Here is a 23,461-nt window from a genome sequence, read left to right as displayed (position 1 = left end):
CATTAAACAATAATTCTCCATCCTCCCTCCCCCCAGCTCCTGACGACCACCATTCTACTTTCTGTCCCTATGAATTTGACTCCTCTAGGTGCCTCATGTAAGTGGAATTACACAATATTTGTCCTTTTATATTTAGTTTATTTCACTTAGCATAATGTCTGTAAGGTTACTTTATGTTGTAGCATGTGTCAGAATTTTGGATTTAAAATTTCTTTCTAGCACTCCAACGAAACAGAAAATCTTTTAATCTTTAAAAAAAAAAAACCGTTAGCTGGGCTCTAGCAAGGGACAATGCTGTAGCAGAGGTCCCACTTTTGTGGGAGGGAGGAACAGGATAACTGGTTCCTCTTTCTGGAGATAGTCTCCCAGTTAGCCATCACGACCGGGGCCTCAGTTCATGTCACATCTGAACTGGGAGCCACATGGTAGCTCCCGCACCCACCACTTCATCCTCCTCCTAGAGTGCCGGGCCATACGCTGCTCTACACTGGTTTGCTTTTTTCATTAATTAATCAATTAATTAATGAATTAATTATTACTTGTTCACTTTATATCCTCCAAAAATTTTTCGCATTTTCAAAATTTTCAAATGTCACCCTCTGTGTTTTAATGTTTCATTCAATTTATTCTTTTGTGTGCTTTTTCTTCTGTTATATTTGGAGGAATATAACATTTCTAGAAAGAAAATATAGATTTTTTTCTGATATATGGAGTCTAATTAATTATCATGAAACAGATGTTCCTTTGGAATATTTATATTACTTTTATTTCTCTTAAAAAATAGTTTGAATTCAGATATTAATTGCTGTGACTATATTTTTATATATTTTTGCCACTTAAATAATATATCCTGAATAAGAATGTTTATTAGTATTATGAATATTATATAAACACTGTTGATAGAAAATATGACTATTTCTGTTGTCCTTCATGAGTTTTATTAAATTGTGGTAAAATATACATACAATAAAATTGATGATTTTAACCATTTTTAAATGTACAGTTCTGTGGCATTAAGTACATTCACATTGTTCTACAGTCATCACCACCATCCTTCTCCAGAACTTTTTTATCTTTCCAAATGTTCATGGGTTTTTGAGTGGACACTTTGAGTGCTGTCTTGAATGTAACTACAATTTTATATCCCACCGAACTTAGCCTTTGGGCTAAGTTAACCAATGGGCTGAAAGCTTTAGTTCTGATTTAGAAAGTTTTCTCTGAAGTGGCTTTCAATTTTTTAATTCAAAGCAAATCTAGACAACCCTGGACATACACAACATACAAATATGAATACGTGCAGAAAGAACTGAAGAAAAACTATATTTATCTTTACTACATATAATAAAATCTGATCTATTCTGTCTTAATCTGTTGTTGTTGTTGTTGTTGTTTTTTGGTGAGGAAGATTAGCCCCGAGCTAACCTCTGTTGCCAATCCTCCTCCTTTTGCTGAGGAAGATTGGCCCTGGGCTAACACCCGTGCCCATCTTCCTCTACTTTATATGTGGGACGCCTGCCACAGCATGGCTTGATAAGTGGTGCATAGGTCCGCGCCTGGGATCTGAACCTGCAAACCCTGGGCCACTGAAGCGGAGTGCATGAACTTAACCACTATGCCCCTGGACCAGCCCCTTCATCTATTTTATTTTGCTAAAAGATTTGAGACCCTTTACGCTATTTTATGATCTATTCATAGAGTCACTACTTGCAATTTAAAGAACAGCGCATTATATGATGAAGTTGAAATGGGTGTAAATAAGGATGAATTTTAAATGGTGGTGTTAATGGTAGGCTCTAAAAAGAGGAAGCTCTGAATTGCAGTATTTGCCGATTTCCATGGGGTGAATACTCCCACCATGGCCAGTTTCAAGCTACCAGTGGTTTAACTCGTAAAATTCCTGATATTTAACAATCTGCTGTTGTGAGTTGGTGCAAGCTGGCTCCCGCTTACCAATGGGCTGAAAGCTTTAGATCTGAGTCAGAAAATTTTGTCTGAAAATCTGAGGAATGTCTATAGGATGTATAATAATATCTGAGCCATAAGAAATACAGCTTAAAAGCCTAAAAAGAGAGTGGACATGAAATAGACTAGCATAGGTAAAACTCAGTTGTCAGGTTATCCTGAATCCTTCAGAATTCAGCCTTCACTATGTTCACACAGCTGTCTGTGAATATGGCAGCTTCCTAGAGAATCCTTTCTTGTTTATCTTGGAAATCGAGGCATACTAATTTGTTAGCAATGACAAAATAATCTTTGAGCAAAGATAATTCTTAGACACTTTTGTTTTAACTAAAAAAACTGCATCGTCAAACATTTGTCATGAGGTATTTTTGTTTTATGAAAATTAACTTCACCTGTTCCAGTAAAATTTTGTTTAATTTGGCTACCAGAACATTAGAATTACACGTGGGCTCACATTACATTTCTATTGGACAGCACTGGTGTAAAGGATGTATTTTAGAAAAAAGTGTAGTGATCCCAGATAAAAGTCTGAGATACAATAAGAAATGAAGAGCAGAGAAAAAAATAAATATGTGGTCAAACCTGGACAAAAATGATTGTATAAAACAATCATAATAATAAGGGTTTAGGGGTCAAAAATGAGATCGAATAAAAATATATGGCAACAATAGCCTGTAAGACTGGGGCAGAGGTGATTAGGGTAGAATTGATCTGAAATCCTGTGCTGTTCCCAAGGAGGCTAAAGATCTGGACCAAATTAGCAGTGGATAAGTGAATCGTGCATGTTAAAATAGCTAGGGTTACCTCTAAAAGAATATAGAGTATGTAATAGCCTAACCAGTAGAGGAAAACAATGGAGTGAGAAAATAGAAAACAGTTCCTAAAAAAACACAAGAAAGCAGAGAAAAAGTAGAGGACAGATAGCATAAACTAAGATTTGGGAAATAAATTTACCTATGCATAAAATTACAATCAGTGTAAATTGAGTAAGTGTTCCCACAGAAAGATTATCTGGCTGGATTTTAAAGATTATTTTAAAAATTAGTCATTTATAAGAGATACATCTAAAACAGAAGGATGATAAAAGATATATGAGGCAAATACCAAAAGAAAGATCAATAGCAGATAAAATAGACTTTAAAACAAAACAAAAATCACTAGAAATAGGACAGATCATTACACTAATTATATTTTACAGTATCTATCTGGTCACAACTTCCTCCCCCCAGTTGACACTGTGTTTTCGAGGTTTGTCTACTTGGTGTATGTTTTATTTGGACATCGGCATTCCCTGCTACATGCAGAGTGCTCCCCCCAGGAATTTATGGATATTGGGGTGCCTACATTAACACGTAGATTCTAATGGATATGAAATATAGCTTATTACTCACATTGTCAACATCAGGAATAGTCCTCGAAGAAGAAGGTCTTGAGTTTGGTCTAAAGTGAAAAAGAGCGAAGGTGGGGCCGTGGCTCTGGTTTTCTGGTGGTTAGGAAGTGAGGCGGAGGAAGGGTTCCAAAGGGGAGTGCTGGTTTGAACTTCCCTGCCAGCACCAAGGGAGGAGAAGGGCTTGAAAGCTGTCAGTGGTCAAACATCAAAAAATAGGCTCTAGTACCTTACCCATAGATCGCATGTATTTATTTTAACTAGTATATAGCATTCTGACATGTGGAAAAAAAATCATTTTTCAATTTTTCTACTGAGGGACAATTAGGTGTTTCTATACTTTTCTACTATTAGAAGCAGTTCTGCGATGAACATCTCTGTATAGAATCTTTGCAAGACTTTTTCTCAGAGAGGTGTGGGATGAAGAATGGGGGTTCAGAAGATGTCCTGATCTTCAGGTGTACTAGGCATTTGCCAGATTGTTCTCCAATGTAATTGTATCAATTTATATTCCCATGTCTTGAAGCGGGACTTGTTCCAAGGGTGGTGGGAGGCCACTGGAGGACTTAAGTGGGAGAAGGAAACAATCTGATTAATAAAGAAGTAACTCTGGCTGCTTTTGTGAGGACCTAGGGGGTGGTGAGCAGGAGAGGAAGCAGGGGACAGTGACAAGGCTATTGTAATAACCTGGTTGAGAGACAGTAGTACCTTGGATGGGGGTGGTACTGGTGAAGGTGGTGGTAAATGGTGGAATCCAGGGTATACTCTGAAGATAGAGGTCACAGAACTTATTGATGGATTGGATACGGCCTGTGACAAAATGACTCTTAGTTTTTATTCTCACTGATGAAATGGGGAGGACTGGACACGAGGGGGTTGGGGGAATCAAGAGTTGTTCTGGCCATATTAAGGGTGAAATACTTGTTAGACATGTGAGTAGAAATGTGGGATGGGCAGCTTGTTATGTGTGCTGGGAGCTCAGGGTGGAGATAGGGGCTGGATAAGATTACCTGGATTACCCGGGTGTACAGAGAGAGATGAGAAGAGGTTTTCAGACTGAGCCCCACGGAACTCTGCCAGTTAGAATTCTGCTGAGAAGGGCAAGAGGATCTAGCAAGGGAAACAGAGGGGGAAGCCAGTGAAAACTGAAATAAAACCAGGAGAGTGCAGTGAGCCAGGACCCACAGGAAGACTGTGCTTAAGAAGAAGGGAGGGGCCAGCCCCGTGGCATGACAATTAAGTGCATAGCTCGGCTGCTGGCGGCCTGGGTTTGGAACCCCAGCACGCACCGAGGCACTGCTTGTCAGGCCATGCTGTGGCGGCCTCCCATACAAACTAGAGGAAGATGGGCACGGATGTTAGCCCAGGGCCAGTCTTCCTCACCAAAAAGAGGTGGATTGGCATGGATGTTAGCTCAGGGCTGATTTCCTCACCAAAAAAAAAAGAAGCAGGGAAAATCACTGTGTCAAATGCTGCTGATAGATTAAGATGGGCTCTAGGAATAGACCAAAATCATCTGAACCCTTTGGTTCCTTTTTATCTTTGATTTTCCTATATTTTGATATCTTAATTACAGTCCTCAGTATTTGTTAATATTCTTGGGGGGAGGGAATCAAAACCCACTCCACAACCCCCATCCCATTCTAAGTGTATCATTAGGCCTAGAATGAAAAAGATTAAAGAATTAAAAAGTGCTGGAGGCCTTGTGTCTGTTGGTAGCCATTTAACCCACCCCATAGTGGCATCCTGGTGTCAAGCAGCTGTGTACATTTTTAAAAAGCCCATCCGAATGCTCTAGAGGGCTTTTTATATCATGAGTTAGAACTGCCTGGAAGATCTGATTGGCTCAATTCCACAAAGAAGGTTCCAATAGGTTTTAAAGCCTTCTGTCTCATTTCTTTGTGCATTTGTTATTAGCTCAATAAATAATAAATAGAGGAATTACCCAGTCACTAATTTGCTTTTTTTTAATCAAGCAGAGTTCATGTTTTAATAAATTGCCATTTTTTGTATTATTGAACATGTGCTATAATATGCCTGTAATTCAAACATAAAACTATTTTTATTACAGTATCTGTTGCTTTACCCAGACATATTTTCTTCAGCTCTAGTTTTTACCAGGATGTGTGTTCATTTATTGCTTCTCTGGTCCTATTTTATGATGTCTTCCAGTAAAATGTCTGCTTTCTTCCTGAATTATTGCATTTTAAAAATTAATATTTATTTTTCTCTAATCATGAGTGATAAATGATGCCCTTGTAAAGATTCTTAAATTTGCCCCTCCCCCCCTTTTTGGTGTAATGTTCTTTTTGCTATTGTCATGTTTTAGGTTAGTGTTGCCTTTTTAATAGCTACCTATATTTTCAGGAAATATTGAGTTGAGCTATAGGAAATTGCTAGTATTTGACTATTTTTGACTACAGAAATGACAATTTCAAATGGTTCGACCTAATACTTCTGTTTGCTTTAGTAATATTTCTTAACACTCACTCAGCCTTTTAACTAAATCTCTGGCTTTTAGTTTTCGCAGATTAATTTGACCAGAGCTTGGATAGTTTGCAGAAACCTGATCCCATGTGCTCTGTTTTCTCAAAGCATTGCTCTCCTGGCTTACTCTCCTCTCCTTTGGCTGTTCAGAACGATAGCCGACATGTTAGCCTTTCTTGCACCGTGTTCTGAAATTGCTAAAACCCACACAGAAGTAGCACTGAGCCTTCCCTGTTAGAAAAGGCTTGTATTTGGATATGAATGTCAGAGGTACTTTAGTTTATAGCCTTGCGGATGTTTGCAGGTCGTTTTCCATTTTCTTAAAGCTGCTGCCACTTGGCCTGGGTGAGGGCACCTTGCCCAGCTAGCCTTCCTGCCCTCCGGAGAGGCGTCTTGTCCCATCTGCCCGCTGCTTTCCTTCTCCTCTGTCTCTTCTGCTGGCCCCTTGCTTCTGGCCCCTCCTCTTCTTTTCGGGGGTATAATAATAATAATAATAATAGTGAAAATAAAATGGTTTCCATTTATGGAAGATTTTGTACCAGACACTGTGCTTTCTATATGCATTTGCTTGTTTAATCTTCCCAATAACCTGTTGTCACAATAGGTGCTATTATTACACCTGCTTAGAGGTGAGGCAGAACTGGTGACATAATTTGCAGGGCCCAGAGCAAAACGAAAATGTGGGTCCCGTTGTTTAAAAATTATTAAGAATTTCACAAGAGGGACAGCAGAGCATCAAAGCAAGTACAGAGCCCTTCCAGGTGTGGGGCCTTCTGTGACTACACAGGCCAGCCAAGGTCGTCCTGGAGTGAGGAATCTGAGGCAGAAGGAGGTCAAGTGAAAGTCTCACATTATGCCAGTGAACTTGACATTAAGCCAAGGTCTGGAGACTCCCGAGGTCAACTTGTCTACCTGTGCTGCCGCACTGTAGTAATCTCCTGATTACTCTCTCTTTCTCTGGTCTTGCCCGGCTCCATTCAGCCAACAGAGTGATCTTTCTAAAACTGAAATCTGACCACATCACTCTCCTATGGAAACTCTTCTGTGCTGCTGCCTTTGAATAACTTCCAAACTCTGTGGCACAGAACCCAAGACCACAGAGAAGCTGGCCTCTGCCAGTCCCCTGTGCAGTCCCCACGCTCTCGTCCCCTCCTCACATATACAGTATATGCTTCGGTCATCCTGACCTGCTTGAACATCTAGAATATGCCATGATCTTTCATGCCTTCTTGGTTTTTCACATGCTAGTCTCTTCCCCTGACATCCCCCCCGCCACGTGCAAATTCATATTCATTCTTGAATATCCGGTGTAAATATTTCTTCCTGTCCGAAGCTTCTCTGAATCAATCTAGCAGAGTTGGCACCCTCCTCCTCTGCGCCCTCAGTGTCTTTAAATCATGTCTCTTAGGTGCAGCATGTGGCAGTCATTTCATGCTTTTTCATGTCTGTCTCTTTGACTAAACCGAGCTCTTCGTGGGCAGGAACAGTGCTAGCTGTGTTGACTTAAATTCAGGGCTGACCTAAGTAGGGATATGATGGCTTAACAGGAACAGGAGAAGAACTGAGGGCATTGGCTGTTGGTGACAGACCCAAAGTCTCACCAATTACCTGCCTGAAGAGATGAGGTTAGATGGGTACCTATAACAGCTGTGTGTCTGCGCCCACCTGGGGCCAAGGACAGGTATGAACCTGAAGGTCCAGGCCTTTCACTGCTGTGAGGTCTTAGCAAATTATGGCACAAGAGCCCGTCAGTACCTGAGACAGTCCCTTGGAGAGATTGTGGAAGCTCTTGTTTCTTGAGGTCATCATAGCAGAAGAGAACATACTAGTTGCTCAAATGTGGAAGGAAATTATTTTCCTTTTTTTCCCCTTAGGTAAATAATTAAGTACTTCAAAGAGAATTTCGAGTTTATGCAATGATTTATTTTAGAGCCTAAACAGAAAATATAAGAGCAGCAGATTTGCTAAATAAACCTAAGTAATTAGCAGTCTAACCAGTCTTTTTACTTTTATCATTTTTTGTTTCATGGGTATATGATTTTCAACTTCCCTTTCTGCCGAGGCTACTGTATGTGTGAGCCCTGGGGACTTGAGCATCATCACAGACCTTGGAGAGTGTTGCTACTGGTGGGGAAGAGGTACTATCATTTCTCTTTGAAAACCTTTTATAGAGGTCTTTTTGTGCTTTTTATCCTGGGAGTATTCCTTCCCTTTCTGTCAGGCTCTTTCACTGAAAAGCATTCTCTTGAAAAGGTGTTTATTCCTGAAACAGATCACAGCTATGTAGAAAGCCCTGACCATACTCTTTTGAAGTTGTGATTCTGAAGGTTGTCTTGCTCTATTTCCTGAAAAGAGGTGTGGACTCTCGTCCTTCTTCCTTTACCATGTGGTCACATAGACTCTTTCCCAGGGTCCCTGGCTTTGCCGTGTGTCGGGCACATTTGGAATCATGTTCTGGAAGAACGTGAGCAGGTCACTGGTGGTTGTCACATCCCACTTGAGAAAGGTGCTGGCCTGAGTCCAGTGGCCCTTCTCTTTGTTTTCATATGTATGGTTTCTCTGTAGTCTCTCCTCTCTCTCTGTCTCTCTTGATATTTCCTTTGATATTTAGAAAGACCCCCCGCCCCGCCTTTGTGGTACTGTATATTGGGTTCCCTATCATAAGCAATATTTTAAGTAGCTTATAGCCCTTCTTCTCTATTTTTTCTCTCTTCTCCAGCATCTGATTTAAAATAAAATTATTTTACTCTTAGTTAAGACCTTTAAGGCAATTGGCGAGTTTATTCTTCTATATATGCTCTCCTCCCTCCTCTCTTTTTTTTTTTTGTATTTTTATTTTTTCCCCCCAAAGCCCCTGTCGATAGTGTTATGTCATAGCTGCACATCCTTCTAGTTGCTGTATGTGGGACGCGGCCTCAGCGTGGCCAGAGAAGCGGTGTGTTGGTGTGCGCCCGGGGTCCGAACCCGGGCCGCCAGCAGTGGAGCGCGTGCACTTTAACCGCTAAGCCACGGGGCCAGCCCCCTCCTCTCATTTTTGATAGTTGTATTTTATCTACATTGTCAAGCATATCACTCTTATGTACTGTCCTGACACCCTGACCCTCATCACTTAGTCCTAGTTCTCTAGTTAAATATACTCCGTGCCCACCACCGGTCCTTTGCCAACACTCTCCCATCGTTTCTTAGTTGTTTGAAGTTTGTTCTTTAGTAGATGCCTTCAGGAAGGGCTCATGGGGACAATATTCCCTGAATCTTTTTTTATTTGTTTATATATATTTATATTCAAACAATAGCAAATTTACAGAAAAGTTAGAGTACCACACAAAGAAATTTTTTTTCTTTCCAAATCATTTGAGAATAAATTGCTTACTTAATGCCTTGTCACCCCTGAATACTTTGAAGTGTATTTCCTACAAACAAAGACATTTGCCTACATAACCTCAATATTATTAGGAAAATTGCACTGATACATTACTAACATCTAACCCTCAGACACAACTCAAGTTTCACCAGTTGTTCTGGTAATGTCTTTTATACGTTATCCAGCCTAGATCCAGCCAGGGTCACACATCACATTTTGTGGTCACGTCTCTTTACCTCCTTCCGTCTGGAACAGTTCCTCTGTCTTTCCTTGACTTTGATGACCTTGATATTTTTGAAACTTACAGACCAGTTAATTTGTAGAATGTCCTTCAAGTTGGGTTTGTCTGATGCCGTCTGATGATTAGACTCAGGTGATACATTTGAGGGAAGAATATTACAAAAGTGATGCTGTGTTCTGAATGCGTCCTATCAGGTGTCACACAATTTTGATTTGTCCTGTTACTGATGTGTTCACTGTCATCACTTAATTAAGGTGACGTTTGCCAGACTTCTGTGCTGTAAAGTGTCTCTTTCCATTTTGTAATTAATTAGCGCTCTGTGGGGAGGTACTTTAAAACTGTATAAATACCCTGTTCCTCATCAAACTTATTCATTCCTTATCCTCATCCAATTTATTCATTCATTCATTTATATCAGCCTCAAGGTTTTCTATTTTACTTGGTGGATTATACTCCATTATTATCATTATTCAGTTTAATGCTCAATCTGCCCCAGATTTGGCCAGTGGGAACCTCTTCAGGCTCACTCCTGTGTCCTTTTGACATGTCCCCATCATTTGTTGAGACCTTTCTTACTTTCTGGTACAAGATACTCCAGGCATATCTTCTTCTTGTCCCAGCCCTGGACTCAGTCATTTTTCCAAGTCGCCCTGGTTTCTTCTATTGTAGAGTGATACTCAGAAACTAAGATCTGGGTGCTAGGTGTGCTGATCAATTCTGTGGTATAGTTTCTCCCAGGCACACTCAGTGAACAAGCTAAGGGATATATGTATGTAATATACTGCATGTATACACATATGCATCTGTCTGTCTATCATCCATCTATCCATCCATCCGTCTATTCATCCATCCATCATATACTTAATGTATCTAACTAGGATTTGCATCAATTCCTCCAATTCCAATTCAGAATCACAGAGTTCATTGTTTTGCACGTTTGTATAACTTTTCTTTGACAGTAGAAACTGGTTCCTATTGTCCTTAATGTATTAACTTATTTGTTCAACCCTCTTGTAAGTAACAAATCTCCCATCCTGACTGCCACCTTCAGCCCTTGCATGGATGCCCTTCTCACTCTGCTTGGGATCTCACTCGCTGTGCCAGGATGCCCTCCACGTGGATGCCTTTTTCACCCCACATCGGCATTTATCCCCTGGGCCAGGTGGTCCCTTACAAGCCCTCATCCTACTCAGCCTCTCACTTCTTCTACTGGGGTGTCTCCCCACCCTCCCTCCACACACATTGATGCCTCTTTCTCTTGCTTGGGTTTTGGCACCCCAAGCCAGACTGTCTTTTTCATCCCATTCAGACTCTAGCTTTCTATATCAAGCTTCACCCCCTGAGCCCCAACACCCCATGGCAGGCTGCCCCCTTTGCGTCGATATCTTTCTCTTCCCACCCAAGCTCTGCTTGGTGCCCTCCTCTGTGAATGCCTTCCTCAACCCACTTGGGCTTCTGCACTCCACTTTAGGCCACCACAGCTGCTCCCTGCCCTCACCCCCACCCCCTGTGCAGTGACTCCCTTGTTCTCTGGCTGAATTAGGACTGAACTGTTCAGGAAGGGAAGGGGGAGGAGGAAGTAGGAAGAGCTGATGTTGGATATCCTATGTGCTCGTAAGAAATTGGTTCGTGACTTTATACTTGACAGTTATTCAGGATACAATCTTTGGTGGACATTACCTTTCCTTGAGGATCTTAAATGTGCTACTCATAGGTGTTCTGGCTTTAAGGACTGTTGTTGAAAAATTTGGTGCCAAGCTGATTTTCTTTTTCTTAAAAGTCACTTTGTCTTTTTGCCCGAATGCTGAAAAGTCTTTTTTTTTTCTTTTTCTTTTTTCTTTAAAGTTCCATTGTTTTAGTAGAGTATGTCTCAATATTGACCATTCTGGTTGATTTTCCCAGGTAGATGGTGTGTCTTGTAAATTTCAAGGTTCAAGTCTTCTTTTATTTCAGGGAAGATTTTTGAATTACAGAGTTTTTTTAAAGTATTTTTTCAGTTCTTTCTTTGGTTTTCTTCCTGTACATATGTTGGTTCTTCTGTTTTTATCATTTTTCTCTCAGCGCTTTCTATTTCTGTTTTATTGTCCCCTTTTTTTCTCGTTTCCAAAATTTATTCTTACTGTATATCATGTGGTTTCTAGTCATTCCTTCTAGTTTAGTCTTCATTCCTGAAAAGTTTTTTCTTTTGTTTAGAATTGTTCCTGAGCTCTGTCAGCTCTTTTCATATCTTCCTATTGTCTGGCCATCTCAGTCCCGAGCTTTCCTAGTTCTGGTTTATGCTGTTCTTTCATAGCTTCTACTATTTTCTTAATTTTATTTAACTCATTTTGAAATATTAGCTCCCTGTTTTCGTATGCTTTGTAGTCATACTTTTCTGGTGAATATGTGTTTCTGAATATAGGTTATTTGATAATTTTCCTCCTTTTTTTTGAACCTACAGTTTTTAGTCATTCTAAAAATCCTATTTGCTTTTCCCTTTGCCTCATAAGGAAACTTTTTTCCTCTTTTTTTTGAATAGGAAATTGACTATAATCTTTTTCCTGTTGCTGAAGTTGTATTTTTAACAGTTTTATTTATTTATTTATTTTTTGTGAGGAAGATCAGCCCTGAGCTAACATCCATGCTAATCCTCCTCTTTTTGCTGAGGAAGACCGGCTCTGAGCTAACATCTATTGCCAATCCTCCTCCTTTTTTTGCCCCCAAAGCCCCAGTAGATAGTTGTATGTCATAGTTGCACATCCTTCTAGTTGCTGCATGTGGGACGGGGCCTCAGCATGGCCGGAGAAGCAGTGCGTAGGTGCCTGCCCCGGATCTGAACCCCGGGCCACCAGTAGCGGAGCACGTGCACTTAAGCGCTAAGCCACGGGGCCGGCCCCTGAAGTTGTATTTTTACAAGGAAGTTTATGTGTAGGGGATGAGGGTGGACCAGGACATCTTTCTTTTCCAGTTTTATCACAAAGTGTCTCATGGTTCTTGTGCATTCATGTCTCTGGTGCTTTCTGATATTTGCTTCCTCTTGTCCCCTCCTCCACTAGTATATAAACATTTTCTCTCTTTTTTGCCTGGGTGTCCTGCCCTGATCAAGTTGGATTCTACTCCCAGCTATTTTCCTCGATGTGGGGCTCTGCCTTTCCAGAATGTAGCCCCACTGGGTGTTCCTGAGAGTCCTAATGGTCAGCTGCCTCAGCACCTTTCAGTCTTCCTATAGTGGCCTCGCTCTCGCCATGAAGCCCCACTCAGTTTCACCTGTTGTGCCCAGAGCCACGTTTGAGTGGGAGCCCCTCCTTTTGGAGCTGACTGCTGGCAATCTCTCGGTTCCCCGGCACTTAGGACCCTGGTTTCCTCTATTTTTGCCCTGCTTCGTTCTCTGGTAGGTCTTACTGCTATCAGTGGCTTGGCCCCATCCACTTGTATTCTGAGGTTATTGGGAATTCTTTGTGTAGTTTTGTTGATGACGGCTTCCATCATTTTGTCTTTTGCTATCCTACTTGATCTCTATTTTGTGAGAGGATTTGGGGACATTACAAAACCACGCTGTCCTCACTTCCATCTTACCTCTCTCTTCCTTTTGTCTGTTTTCACAGCCTGGACCCCATCCATCTCTGTGTGCTTTTTGATTGGGGCGTAAAAGAACCATCTAAGGACCATTCTATGTAGGAATGACTCATCTCATTCTCTGGGGGTAGATTCTTGGCTCTTATTCATGTTGGAGGTATAGGCAGAACAAAGTCAGATGAGGGACCAGCGAGCTCTCAGCTTTCTTATGAGGAAGAGAGAAAAGCAAATAGGATTTTTAGACTGTGATAAAAACTGTGCATTAATTCTTTTTGTGTTTTCTTTTGTTGGAGGGTGATCGTATTGCAATGTTCTGCTACTAAAAAGCCTGATTCAAAGCCACACACCCATGTTTAAAATAAAGGAAGCATCCTGCTTCTTTATGTTTTTGTCCTTTTTTTCCCTCTTATACATTAGGCATTTATTTTATTTTAGTTTTGCTTTATTAATTACCTGTGATCCTTTTGGTAGCGTCATGATCTAGAATTTTCTGATACATATGTTTTATTCTGGGGTCAAGTTCAGAACTTGCTTTAGGGTTAGTATTGGTTGTAATTTTGTATTTTGGGTGGGACTGTTATCAGAGTCTATTTCAAAAGCCTCAGTTTATTTGTCAACTGTCACTTTCTTGGCTATAGCAGTAATGAAGGTTGTTCTGGTATCTTTAAGAAATTGTAAGTATCTTGTAAAGTATGATAATATATAATCCTTGTACTATTTACAGTAAATTATGATTTCTTTTTGTAAAGTATGAATTTAATCTCCAAAATACTTTATCATGTTTATTGTACATGACATGACTCCCTAAATTTTGATATATCTTAATTATGTGGGTGGAAAAAGTAAATCAGAAGAAATGAGGTTAAAGAGTAGAAGAACCAGAGGGAAAAACAGCAGTTAGTCAAATGCATCAGATCAAGTAGAATTTATACCAAGAGTGCAAAGTTGGTTTACCATTTGAAAAACAATCAATGTACTTCATCTTGTTGACGGACTAAAGGAGAAACACCATTTGGTCGTCTCAATAGACACCAAAAGACATTTGATAAATTTCTAAGTCTATTCAAGATTAAAGCTCTCAGCAAATGAGGATTAGAAAGTAACTTTAAGAATCTCATAAAGGGCAGCAAGATTATACTTAATGGTGAAATATTGAAAAGTTTTCTCCTAAGATTGAGAAAAAGATGAAGTTGTCTGTTCCCACTACTATTCATCAGTGAGCTGGAGGTCCTAGGTAGAGGTAAAGACAAAAAAGACAAGAAAAAGAAATAAATGGTAAGCATATCAAAAGAAGAAGAGATAAAATTGTTTTTATTCACACATAATGTAATTGTTCATGTAGAAAATCCTAAGGAATCCACCTAAAAGTTACTAAAACCAATAATTGAATTTTGAAAGGTTATGAGATCAAGGTCAATATAAAACAAGTCAATTGTATTTCTGTGATTTGTGCTTTCAGCAGAGCAGTGGAGACAAAGCCTGACTTCAGGGTGTGTAAGAGAGAACAGGAGGTTCTCATTCCAGTGAAGATGGAATAAGCATGTTTCACCTTGCTCTTTCACTGAATGTAACTAAAAACCCTGGAAAGAATGTGTGAAGCAGATATCTGAGGACTCTGAAAAGCAAATGGTAGCAGGCATGTTGGGGAAGGAAACCAGAACCTGAAGTACAACTAATCCAGTGGTGAGTTTCTTTTTTTTTTCCCTCCTTTATCTCCTGGCGTGGACCCAAAGATGACCGGGTTTCTGAAACTGCACACTGGGCACAGTCAGAATATGTGAAAGAGAAGCTCTCTCTTTCTAGTTTAAGGAGCAGAAGTAATGGCTGAAAATTTCCCAAATTTGATAAAAGACATAAACTTACAGATTCAAGCTTAGTGAACTCCAAACAGAAAAACTCAAAGAAATCCACACCCAGACACTTCATAATCAAACTGCTGAAAACAAAAGGGAAAAAAAAATATTCTAAAAGTAGCCAGAGAAAACAATTATATTTAGGGGAACAATGAGTTGAGAGACTGTGAAATTCTCATCACCTACTGTGGGGGCCAGAAGGCAGTGGAAACATTATTGAAAGTGCTGAATGAAAAGAACTGTCAACCCAGAATTCCATATCCAGAGAAAATGTCCTTCACAAATGAGCATAAAATAAAAACTTTCTTAGATGAAGGAAAACTAAGGGAATTTGTCACCAGTAGACCTACTTTAAAGAAACGTTAAAAGAAGTTCTTTAGGCAGAAAGGACGTGATGCCAGAGGGAAACTTGGAACTTCAGGCATAAGGAAGAGCAACATAAGTGGAAAATATCTGGATAGATATGGCAGACAAATTCTCTCCCTTTAAGTTATTTAAAATATGTATGGTGGCTGAAAGCAAAAATTATGACATTAGCTGGTGGAGTTTTCATTGTATGTAGATGCAATGCATGTGACAGCTACAGCAGAAATGAGGGAGGGTAAGGGTCCTCTTTGGGGATAAGATTACTCTGTCTTTTACACCGAAGTGGTAGAGGGTAATGTCAGTGAAAATGGCAGAGTAAGGACATGCAAAAAGCCTCTCCTCCATGAAAGCAATAAGAACACTGGCAAAAACTACCAGCATCAACTTTTTGAGAACTCTGGAGGCTTGCAGAGCATTTATTTTTTAAAAAAGCTGAATCTCAGTAAAAACAATGAGTGTTGTGGTGGTTTAAGCTGCTCTATTTCCATCCCTCTTTCCTCACTCCATGGCAACTTTGAAAACCAACAACTAGCCATCCTGTTAGAACCAGCAGTCTGGCAACCACTGAAGGGAGCAGACAGAGTTGGAGCTCCTTCAAAAGCCCTATTCCCAGAGAATTTTTATTATTTGACTTATCTGGTGGTTCCTTGAAAGACCTCACTCACAAGGCTGTCTTTATTTGAACTGACTGGAAGCCCAGCACAAACAGCCTTTTCCCTGGGAGTGTTTGTGGAAAACAATTAGTGGCAATCGTTTAACATTGCAGCTGCTTGAGGTGGTGGGTAGCATTTGGGGCAACAGTATGCTAGATAAAGGCATACATAGAAAAGCTAGGGAATGATATGTTCACAGGGGCTTTGAAACGCTGCAACATATTCCTGGGAATCTAGAAGGCCGTGTACATGCCCAAGGATGTGCACATGCTCAAGAAAAGTCTGAGAAGGCCCTATACTTTCATCTCTGGCTAACTTTGAGGGTCTTTGAAAGCAGGAAGTGAAAGATAAGGTAGAGTTATAAATTGCCTCACTGAGTGTTGGAGGTGTAGCTCAACATGCACAAAGAGCCCCTCAGCAAAGATTAGGAAATTTATTGCTTTCAAGAATTTAAGGAAATCTCTGTCCTGTCAGTAGCCAACTATTAAATGAGCAGAGACTTCAGTGTCCACGTACAACAAAGAGTATAGACTTTACAGTTCAGAAAAGTTACTAAACAAACAAAAAACAGCAAAAACCAACAGCAACAAAAACAAACCTTGAGAAGGGAGGAGAATCTGATGTCCAGGGTTGTTATGTTACTTAAAATGTCCAGTTTTCAACCAAAAAATTATGAAACATTCAAAGAAACAAGAATGTATGGCCCATACACAGGAAGAAAAGTAGTCAATAGAAACTGTCCCTAAGGAACCTCAGACATTGGATTTATATACGAAGATTTTGAATCAATTATTTTAAAGTGTTCAAAAAATGAAAGGAAACCACATCTAAGAACTAAACAAAAGTGTCAAAATTATCTCACAAAATAGAGAATAGCAACAGAGAGACAGAAATTATAAAACAAGAACAATGTAGAAATTCTGGAGTAGAAAAGTACAATATCTGAAATTAAAAACTTACTAGAGGGGCTCAACAGCACATTTGAGGAGGCAGAAGACTCAGTGAACTTGAAGACAGGTCAATTAAGATTATCCAGTCTGAGGAACAGAAAGAAAAAAGAATGAATAAATATAAACAGAGCCTCAGAGACGTATGGAACACCATAAGCATATGCATAATGGAATCCTAGAAGGAGAGGAGAGAGAATGAAAAAGACAGAAAGAATATCTGAAGCAATAATGGCAGAAAACTTCCCAAATTTGATGGAAAACATTAATCTACACATCAAAGGAGCTCAACAAACTTCAAATAACATAAACTCAAAGAAATCCACACCTAGACACATTATAATCAAACTGTTGCAATCCAAAGATGTATTTCAAAGAGAATCTTGAAAGCAGTGAGAAAAGTGTCTCATCATGTACGAGGGATCCTTAACAAGATTAATGGCTGGGGCCGGCCTGGTGGCTTAGCGGTTAAGTGCGCGCGCTCCGCTGCTGGCGGCCCGGGTTCGGATCCTGGGCGCGCACCGACGCGCCGCTTCTCTGGCCATCCTGAGGCCGCGTCCCACATACAGCACCTAGAAGGATGTGCAACTATGACATGCAACTATCTACTGGGGTTTTGGGGAAGAAAAAAAGGGGAGGAGGATTGGCAATAGATGTTGGCTCAGAGCCGGTCTTCCTCAGTGAAAAGAGGAGAATTGGCACGGATGTTAGCTCAGGGCTGATCTCTCTCACAAAAAAAAAAAAAAAAAAAGATTAATGGCTGATTTCTCATCAGAAACCATGGAAGCCAGAAGGTAGTGGGATGATATATTCAAAGAGCTGAAAGAAAAAGATGGTCATCCAAGAAATCTAGATGCAGCAAAATTATCTTCCAAAGATAAAGGAGAAATTAAGACATTGCCAGATAAACAAACACTGAGAATTTGTCACTAGCAGACACACCATACAAGAAATACTAAAGGGAGTCCTTCAAGCTGACAAGAAAATAACTTAAATCCACAGTAACTTAAATCCGCATGCTGAAATAAAGAGTTCCAGTAAAGATAGCTACACAGGTGAATATAAAAGACAGTATAAATGTAATTTTTATATGTAACTCTTCTTTTCTCCTATCTGATTTAAAGGACAACTGCATAAAACAATAATTGTAAATCTGTGTTGATTGGCATACATTGTGTAAAAATGTAATTTTTATGCCAGTAACAGCACAAAGGAGGGGAGGAATGGAGCTATGTAGGAGCAAAGTTTTGAATGCTATTGAAATTAAGTTGGTATTAATCTAAACTACATTGTTATGTTATTAATTGTAATCCCTAGGGGCAACTATTAAGAAAATAATGAAAAAAAAAATATAGATAGATAGTAAAAGAAATGGTGAGAAAATTGAAAGGATTCAATAGAAAATATCCATTTAACATAAAAGAAGGCAATAATGGAGGAATAGAGGAACAGAAAGGACATGAGACATATAGAAAACAAATAGCTAAATGGCAAATGTAAATCTTACCTAGTCAGGAATTATATTACTGGTAAATGGATTAAGTACTTGAAATGGTAAAATATTAATTCTAATTAGACTGTGAAAATTTAAGCAAGAATTATAACAACAACAACAACAACAAGAAACAACAAAAAAACTATACAAAGATATAGTATTAAAAACCTACCAGATCTGGGGCTGGCCCGGTGGCATAGCTGTTAAGTTTGCGCGCTCTGCTTCGGCAGCTCAGCGTTCGATGGTTCGGACCCTGGGTGCGGACCCATGCACCGCTCATCAAGCCATGCTGATGTGGCATCCCACGTAGAGCAACTAGAAGGATGTACAACTATGACATACTACTATCTACTGGGGCTTTGGGGAGAAAAAAGGAAAAAAGGAGGAAGGTTGGCAACAAATGTTAGCTTGGGGCCAATCTTCCTCAAAAAAAAAAAAAACTCTACCAGATAAATTAAAATGGAATACTAAAAATATTCACATAAACCAAAGAAAGTAGGAAAGGGAAGCACAGAAAATGAAAGTGGGAAAAATAGAAAGCAACAAAATGGTGAACTTAAATCCAAACATAAGAATAATTATATTAAATGTAACTGATTTGCACATACTAACTGAAAGCCAGATATTGTTAAATTGGACTGAAAAACAGAAGCCAACTATATGCTGTCTTCAAAAACTCACTCTAAATACAATGATATAGGTAAGTTAAGAATAAAATACTAGGGGCCAGCCCGGTGGTGCAGCGATTAGGTGCGTGCGCCCTGCTTTGGCGGCCTGGGGTTTGCAGGTTTCCATCCTGGGCGTGCACCGACGCACTGCTTGTCAAGCCATGCTGTGGCGGTGTCCCATGTAAAGTAGAGGAAGATGGGCACAGATGTTAGCCCAGGGCCTATCTTCCTCAGCAAAAAGAGGAGGATTGGCATCAGATGTTAGCTCAGGGGCTAGTCTTCCTCACACACACACAAAAAATTAGAAAAATATATACTATGCAAATACTAATCAAAAGAAAACTGGAGTAGCTATATTAATAACAAAATAGTCTTCAGAGGAAGGTAAATTCTAGGGATAAAGAGGAATGTTACACAATGATAAAAGAGTTAATTCACCATGAAGACATAGCCATTTTTAATACATATGAACCTACCAACAGAGCTTTGAAATACACGAAGCTAAAGCCTGATAAAACTTAAAGGAGAAATCCACAATTATAATTGGAGACTACAACACTTCTCTCTCAGTAAGTTCTATAACAAATAGACAGACATTCAGCGAGGATATAGAAGAATTGATCAACACCATCCACCAACTGGATCTAATTGACATGTATAGAACCCTCCACTTACCAACAACAAAATACATATTTTTTTCATCACACATAAGACATTCACCAAGATATCCCACACCTTGTGTCATAAAACAAATCTTAATAAATTTAAAGGAATTAAAATCATATGAAGTGTGTTCTCTGAGGCAGTGGGATTTAATAGAAAGTAGGAAGAGAGAAATTGTAGACTGTGATTAACAGCAAATTGTATTAGTTTTCTAATGCTGCATAATGATATTATCACAAACTTAGTGGCTTAAAACAACACACATTTATTATCTCAAGTTTCTATGGGTCAGGAGTTCAGATATGGATTAGCAGAGCCCTCTGCTTAGGGTCTCACAAGGCTGCAGTTCAGGTGTTGGCCAGGACTAGGTTGTCATCTAGAGGTTCAACTGGGGACAGATCCACTTCCCACTCATGTGGTTGTTGCAATATCTAGTTCCTTGAGGTTGTGTGACTGAGAGCTTTAATTCTTCCTAGCTCTTGGCTCACAGTGTCCTCAGCTCATAGAGGCTACTTGCAATTTCTTGCCACTTAGGTTTCTGCAACATGGCCATTTGTTTCCTCACATCCAGCAAAGGAGAAAATTCCAAGAGTGAGTCTGCTAGCAAGACGGAATCTTATATAATGTAACGTGATAGTGGGAGTGACATCCTATCATGTTTCTCATATTCTACTGGTTAAAAGCAAGTCAGAGGTCCTGCCTACACTCAAGGGGAAGGGATTATACAAGGGTGTTGACACCAGAGTGTGGGAATTTTTGAGGATCACCTTAGAGTCTGTCCACCACAGTCTAATTCTGAGTGATTCCCTCAGTCTATGCACCTCTTCGTCTGGCTGTTCATTTGTATCCTTTGTATTATCCTTGTTGTAAGAAACCAGTAAAGGTAAGCAAAGTGTGTCTCTGAGTTCTGTGAGCCGTTATAGCAAATTATCAAATGTAAGAAGGGAGTCATGAGAATCTCTGACGTGTAAGCAAGTCAGTTAGAAGGACCAGAGGGTCAGGACTTGCAATTGGCATGTGAAGTGGGTCAGTCTTGTGGGACTGAGCCTTTAACTTACGCGGTCTGATGCTAATTCCAGGCAGATAGTATCAGAATTGAATTGAATTTTAAAACATCCAGTTAGTGTCCAGAGAGTTGGAGAATTGGTTCTTAGGGTGGAAAAACCCCACACATTTGGTGTGAGAAGTGTGAGTAGAGAAAGAGTTTTCCTTTAGTGTTTCTCAGCTCTGCTTTCTGGGTTCTTGGTTCTGTCTTTAAGTCATTCTTCCCTTTTCACAAAAGATAGCATGTGTTTGCACCTGAGTTTTATCAGCCTGCTTCCTGCCAGTAGAATGCTAGGGATCCTACAGTTTTCTTTCATTTTGTACTCTTTTCCCTTTTTAGTCTATTCTGTTAGTGTCTGCTGAAATAATTTTCTCAAGAACTTTTTGGGCCTTCCATGGATTTCACTTAGATTCACTCCATTATAACAAAGCCACACATGCACAGATGTTTTCAAGATAAGCCCTTCTCTACCTGGATCTCCTGCCAAGAGGGTTGGGGGGCAATTTCCTAAGCTCCTACAAGCTGTATGGTTTGATTGAGAGGATCTGTGAGGTCTACCGTAAATCTCTTGAAAGGGCATTTTGTGTGACAGAATACTCTGACCTTTTGATCTTTCTGAGGTTTAAGTAAAAGGTTGTACAGTCACACCCTCAGCTTTTTCTATAGAGCGTGCTTTCCCACTAGTGCTTGGGAGTCATTTAATAGTTTTTGCTATTTGGAAAGGCTGAGAATTTTAAAAATCATCAAGCTCTGTTTTGTTTTTATTTAACAGTTCTTCTCTTAATTTACCTCTCTCCTCTTACATTTTACTATAAGCAGCAAGAACAAACCAGGCAGCATCTTTAATACTGGAAATTTAATACTGGAAATTTACTTTGCTAGATAACCAAGTTAATTATTTACAAGTTCAGTTTTCCATATAACTGCAGGAGACAATTTAACTAAGCTTGCTGCTACTATGTAACAATGATCCCCTTCATTTTCCAATAAGATGTTCCTCATTTCCTTCTGAGATGTCACTAGCAGTATCCTTGAAGTCCAGATTTCTGCTAGTAGTCTGCTTAAATCTTTCAATTTAGGCTCCCTCTATGATGCTTGTCAAAATTCTTCCAGCCTCTGTCCACTACTTTGTTCCAAAACGGCTCCCACATTTTTATATATTTGTTACAGTAGCACCCTACTTCTAGGTAACAAAATCTTTGTTAGTTATCTTTTGCTGCTGTGCAGTAAAGGATTAACTCAGCAAGGCTGAGTTGTCCAAACCTTGCACATTCCAAAGAAAGGTTTGGTCCTTGTCTGGCTCCTGGGAGATAACTTCTAATCTCTTGGAATATCTTGCCTGTTAAGAGTGTTTTTGTTTACCTAAGGCCTTGGGCTAAGCCAGATAGTTTATGCTAATGTTGTGATTTATGGTGGGGCCTTGGGCTACACATTATGTGCTTGATCTCTGGAGGGGCTGGAGACTGAAGGTCAGCCATGCAACAGTCAGCCATGCCTACATAACCAACCTCCAATAAAACCCTGGATACCAAGTCTTAAGTGAGCTTCCTAGGCAATACTCTGTGTGAGTTGTCAGAAACCATTGCTGGGGGAATTAAATGCTGTGCACATGACTCCACTGGGAGCAGAAAACTGGAAACCTATGCACGGTCTCTGCTGCACTCCACTCTGCATCTTTTTCTGTTGCTGCTTTTAATCTGTATCTTTTAATGGTGATACACTTTATGATTATAATGGCTTTGCTGAATTACGTGAGTCCTTCTAGCAAATCAATGACCCCAAGGCTGGTCTTGCAGACCCCTGAACACAGCTGCATAACAAATTACCACAAACTTAGTGAGAAAAGAAAACACACTTGTTGTCTCACAAGAGTCTAGACACAGCTTCACTGGGTCTCACATGGCTGCAATCAAGGGATTGGCTGGACTATGTTCTTATCTGGAGGCTTGACTGGGGAAGACTCTGCTTCCAAGTTCATTCAGGTTGTTGGCAGAACACAGTTCCTTATGGTCATAGGCCTAAGGGCCCCAGCTTCTTGCTGGCTGTTAGCTGCCCCCAGTCCCTAGAGACTGCCTTCAGCTTCTTGGCAAGAAAGCCATATGCGCCTCCCATTGTGGCTGCTTATTTCTTCATAGCTAGCTAGGAAGAGAGAGTCTTTGGAGTGAGTTTGATAGCAAGATAGAGACTTACTTTACATAATGTAATCATGGGAGTGACGTCCCACCACTTTTGCCATATACTGTTGATTATGAGCAAGTCACAGGTCTGCCCACAGCCAAGGGGAGGGACTGTTCAAGGGTGTGATACCAGGTGGTGGGATCACTGGGAGGTCGCCTTAGAGTGTGTCCAACCCAACTCTTATGAGGAGTTTCACTGTAAAGGGAAAGAAAAATAGCATTAAGTAGAGGATGAAATAAGCTCAACACCTTTTTTTTGTTTCAGATGGGAAAAGGGTATGCTGATGGGAATGATCCAATAGAGAAGAAATAAATTGATGAAATGCTGCTATGTGGGTCAGCCATTATATTCATTTTAATGTTAAATGCAACAAAAATTCTTATTTTGTCTCTCATATATCAGAAAATACATACCTTATGGGCCCCACTTTCCCCAGGTTAGAGTTGGGAATGTATATTCTAGGAAAGTTCGAGAAAAGATGACCATTTGGGGTATGGGAGAAAAATCTTAGAACTTGTATTTTTATTCTTTTTAAGCTGCCTTTTATTTATTTTTTTTTTGAGGAAGATTCACCCTGAGCTAACATCTGTGCCAATCTTC

Source organism: Diceros bicornis, chromosome 34, assembly GCF_020826845.1.
Source record: "Diceros bicornis minor isolate mBicDic1 chromosome 34, mDicBic1.mat.cur, whole genome shotgun sequence".
Lineage (NCBI taxonomy): Eukaryota > Metazoa > Chordata > Mammalia > Perissodactyla > Rhinocerotidae > Diceros > Diceros bicornis.
Note: the sequence above shows the minus strand (reverse complement) of the source record.